The sequence below is a fragment of the Egretta garzetta genome, unplaced genomic scaffold (assembly GCF_000687185.1).
Source record: "Egretta garzetta isolate BGI_Z169 unplaced genomic scaffold, ASM68718v1 scaffold85, whole genome shotgun sequence".
NCBI classification, from domain to species: Eukaryota; Metazoa; Chordata; class Aves; order Pelecaniformes; family Ardeidae; genus Egretta; species Egretta garzetta.
Window position 1 is genome coordinate 3,681,213 of NW_009259718.1, and position 5,058 is coordinate 3,686,270.

Here is a 5,058-nt window from a genome sequence, read left to right on the forward strand (position 1 = left end):
CTATTTCTCATAGATATTTGCAGTGACATAAACCAACTGTTTAAAAAAAAGCCAGAGTTTCTGCATTACAGCATGCTAGGGAGACAAAATGCAAGCCAGAATCTGTGTGAGCTGAAGCATCAGCTCAGTGCCTCAGAGCCCTGAGCCCCGAGACACCAGGGTCTTACAAACCCAGCCTGACTTTTCTCAGCTCTGTTTTTCCCAGGACAGCCCCTCTGTGGCAGCTAGGGACCAGAAGGGACATTTCTGTTTGCAGGCATGTGAGAGGATTTTGAAGATAGTGGTGTGACACGGCAGGCTCTTGCAGGAGAGCCGTGTCTCAGAACAGAGCTTTCACTGGCTCTGGACACCGGCAAAGCAGGCACCCATCCCATCCCGCTTCACCCCATCTCATCTCATCTCATCTCATCCCATCCCATCCCATCCCATCCCATCCCATCCCATCCCATCCCATAGCCTGCATCCCACACTGGAAAGTTCCGGCCTCACACAGGTGGCTCTGTCCCTGCGACGGGATGGCTTCATCTTTCTCCAAAGATACAACCAAGGGACCGGCTGTTGTGCTCAAGGCCTGATCAGGGCTGCTCCTTTCACGCCCGGTGGCACATTATGAACCTCAGTGCTGCGTCTGCCTGTCCCTGATCCTCCATGTGTTTGTCTGTCCCCGCTCCCCCAAAGCCTGGTTGCGTCTCGCACCCCCCATCCTCCAGACAAAGGGGCAAGTCGCTGACAGGAGGAGAAGAGTGGGTGGCACAGAGATGAAATCTCAGCCATGTCTGGGGCTCAGTGGGTTTCCGCCGTCTTGGCTGAGGCTGGGATTCAGAAAGAAGGAGACCAAGTGTGGGTGGAAAACCACAAAAGCCCCCTCCTCCACCCTACAGAGAAGGGAAACAGCTGAGATTCAGCAGCAGTGCACGTTACCTCAGCATAACCTTGTATTGGGTTTGCATGGCAAGATTTTGGTGGCAGAGGGGCTGCATGGGTGGCTTCCATGAGATGTGAGCAGGAGCTGGCCCCATGTCCAGCCAGCCCCAAAACAGACCCCCCGCAGGCCAAAGCTGAGCCAATCAGCCTAAGTTGGTGTGTGTGTGGTAACATATTTGAGAAAGGGTAAAAACCACTGCACAGCAGCTGTGAGAGAGAGGTGTGGGAAAATGTGAGAGAAACATCTCTGCAGACACCCAGGTCAGTGCAGAGGAGGGGCAGGAGGTGCCCCAGGCGCCAGAGCTGTCCCCCTGCAGCCCAGGGAGGTCCATGCTGGAGCAGATCTCCACCTGCAGCCCAGGGGAAATCTGCCCTGGAACAGGCTTCTGGCAGGAGCTGTGGCTACGGGACAGGAGCCCATGTTGGAGCAGGTTTTCTGGCAGGAGCTGTGGCCCACAGAGGACCCATGCTGGAGCAGCCCGCTCCTGAAGGTCAGTACCCCATGCAGAGGGCCCATGCTGGAGCAGTTAGAATCATTAAATCATAGAACAGCCCAGGTCAGACAGGACCTCGAAAGCTCATCTGGTCCAGCCTTTCATTGGAATGGGTCCCCAGATGAGGTTATTTAGCACCCTGTCCGATCACATCTTGAAAGCCTCCAGTGATGGGGGCTCTACCATGCCCCTGGGGAGGCTGTTCCAGTGAATGATTGTTCTCACCGTAAAAAAATGTCTTTCTTATGTCAAGATGAACATGAAGAACTGCAGCCCCTAGGAAGGACCCATACTGGAGCACTTCATGAAGGACCCTGTGGTGGAGCAGGGGGAGAGGGTGAGCAGGACAGAGTGGCAGAGGCGAAGTGCTATGAACTGACCACAGCCCCCAGTACCCATCCCCCTGCGACACTCGCGGAGAGGAAGGAGAGGCAGAAGAGTCACACGTGAAATTGAGCCTGCGAAGAAAAGGGGGGGGTGGGGGAAGGTGGTTTTAGTTTTGTTTTTATTTCTCACTATACTACTCTTTTTTTAACTGGCCATAAATTAAATTAATCCTTCCCCAAGATGAGTCTGTTTTGCCCATCATGGTAACTGGCGAGCAATCTCCCTGTCCTTGACTTGACCCATGAGGTTTTTTTCATCTTATCTTCTCCCCTGCCTTGCTGAGGAGGGGGAGTGAAAGAGCGGCTGGGTGGGCAGCTGGCGGACAGCCAAGGTCAACCCACCACTGCTATAAAGGAAATGTTCTCTCATGTCACCCCAAATCTCAGCCATACTCCACAGACAGGTGCCCCTAACATATTGTCAGGGGTCCCCTCTTCCTCTGTTAGTATCCCTGTGCCACCCCTGGGGTCAGGTCCATGGCCCACTCCTCAGAGGAGCCTCATCTTAGCGGTGATGCAGGAGACAGCCTGGGAAATGGAGGACGGCTTGCTCTTGCAGAGGATCAGAGGGGTGGGCTGGGTCCGGATCTGCTCAGCTAACACATTAATTTGCGAACTTTCTTTGTCAGTAGAGCAGAATCAGTTTCTAACCAGCCGCTTCTAAATTTCAGCCCCATTGCAGCCTCCCATCAACTGCCATATGGCAAACAGGCACTCTCTGTTTTACACAGTCATTCTCCCCAAGTGCTGCGATACATCCCCTTCCGTTATGGTCTCCATTTCTGTTTGCACCCAGAGTCAAAATCACATACATTTGGAAAACCACCATCTATCTAGAGAAGTTGGCGGATGTCAGCAGAACCTGGACTGGCAGCAAGACCTTGCTGACGCTCTGGCTGGAGAGGAGGAGACATCAAGGCCAATGTCTGTTGAGCTGCTTTCTGAACATCGACTTCGTTCTGCTTTTGTTTCAGCTATAGCTGGGTGAGATCAATTACGGCAGGTGACAAACACAAGGAGGCAGAAACACGGAGGCAGAGAGGAAAGAAAAGAGGTAAGGAAACTTTCTTTCTTTCTTTCTCTGAGAAAAGAGGCCAATCTTTTTTCGGGTTTTTTTAATGTTACGAACTTTACTATTCCACACGAGTTGCTGTTTCGGCATGGGTAGATTGGTTTTGCCCCACTTAAAGGTCGGATGTAAAACCATCTTGAACCTTTGACTCGATAATACTTCTGGCTGTGCAATTCTCCGAGGCATTTTAGTTTTAATTTTAACTAAGAAGCATTTGTCTCCCTGGATTTTTCCCAGAAAGGGGCAAAAAAAAAAGGAGCTACGGAAAGCTCAACATGCCTTGGAGCCTGGGGAACTCATAGATCTTTTAAAAACCCACGTATAGGGAAAAATGACCAACATGAGGGCCTGTCACTGGTGACCGTATACCCCCAAGGGCTGGGAATGCACTGGGGAGCAGCCCTCCACCAGCTGCCACTTGCTATTACCTTCTCCACGTGCCCTCCAGATAGGGGAGGTTTATTCTAAAAAAAGCCTGAAAAATAAGAAACTGCCGGTCTCTGGCTAACTAGGGACGTCTGCTTACATCTGTATGTGCTGAGACCGGAGGGGTCTGCTCTGTTAATCCAGGCTGACTGGCTCACTGCCTGACACCGGCTGCCGATGCAGCCTGATCCACTAGCTCAGGGCTGAGTGAGTGGGATTTCTTGGGGAAAGAGGGATCCTTTCAATTTAAGGACACCCAGAAGAGAGACTTGCCTTCCCCTTCCATGGACCGCCACACTGTTGAAAATGGGAGTTTCGTTTCTGGTTCAATTTTTCAACTTTCAGGTGGTGTATCCTACTCAACCTTCACCAGCCGTTCGTCAAGCTCAGATTACTACTTAATGTTCTCCGCTCTAAACTGAACAGTCCTCTTAAGCCCCTGGTGCACGTTGGCCTCAAATCAATTTGCAGACTTTTTCTTTATCCTCCCCAGCGTTTTACAAACATGGCTGCCAAAGCTGCCTTGTAGTACATCAGGGCTTGCCTCATCTAAATTGAGCATCCGTCCTGTTCCTGCTCGCGGTTCTTGAGTACCCAGGGACGGTGCCTACCCGATCTGCTGCAGCTTCACACAGGGACCCTGTATTCATCAGGGGAAAAATTAAGGAGGGATGCATTTTTTCTCTGGACGGGCAGATATACGCCATTTTGCTGTGCTGACCTTATCAATATGTATATAGACCCTTTCCCATCTGGGCTGCACATCAAGTAAAGATGTGGCAAGATGCATGGTAAGATCTCACCGTTCCTATTTTGGCAGCTACATTAATGGTACCTGAAAGTCATCCCAAGCATGCACGTGGCTTGGGAGGGCAACGGAGGGCCTGCCTTTTGAGGGCATCTCGGTGCCTTTGCTAGTCACAGCCTCCAGTGGCTTTAGAAAGTCACCCCTGGGCTGCAGTTGCGAACTGCGGGATGAAAGATGGTTTGTGGAGCCGAAAAGAGGAGGGTTAGGAGGAAAGAAGAGGGGCTAGATGGAGGAGGAAAAGCTCAGAAAGCAAATGCTGAAATACCTGCAAGGCAAAGGCAGGTCTTGGCTTCCCCTTTGGCCGCCGGAGGGGTTAGATGCCGTAGGGAGCAGCCCGGGCTGCAGAGATGGAGCCGCTTCTTGTGCTCAGGGGGACTTCATGGCTGAATCGAGCTGGGCTGGGGCTGGCAGAGTGGCCTCGCCGCCTTGCCTCATCCTGACGGCGGGACATCTCTCTCTGGGGGGATCGGCAGCTTTCACCCGCCTGGCCCCCTGGACCCTGCCCCAGCACCTCCCTCTCACAGCCGCTCCCAAGAGTGGCCGCCGGTTTCAGATCAATGGCCAGAGGCACTCAAGGGGAACTCAAGGCAGGGTCGGCCAGCCTTTGCGGGGACAGTGGGGCCCGCGAAATGACCTTCACGGCTATCATCTCTTTGCTCTCTGCTGGCTATTTTGGATGCATTTTGGTCTCTTGCCCTGCCTGCTGCTCACGTATGTTTGCTTTAACGTTAATAAGTAATTTCAGAGAAAGGGCTACTCAGTAAAAGAGCCAGATCGGCTTCACTCGAGATGTTTAAACTGAGAAAAAGAGCGGTGATCCTCTGCAACCCAAGAGCCCCAAAGCCAAGCCCGACTGATGCACAAGGACGAGAGGCAGCTGCGTCCCTCAGCTCTCGCCTGGCAGCCGCCGCCAGGGGAAGCGCAGCGTCGGCAGCAGGGGCGGGGGGG

General features: G+C 52.7%; 1 protein-coding gene across 1 annotated transcript in view; it reads left to right on the plus strand.

Moving 5' to 3' along the window:
- The first annotated feature begins 2,656 nt into the window (after nt 1–2,656).
- CD4 (CD4 molecule) overlaps nt 2,657–5,058 on the plus strand; it is an 11,519-nt gene continuing 9,117 nt past the window's right edge. The window contains exon 1 of the mRNA XM_035894538.1: nt 2,657–2,858. The gene's annotated coding sequence lies outside the window, so the exon portion shown is untranslated. The remainder of the gene's footprint in view (nt 2,859–5,058) is intronic.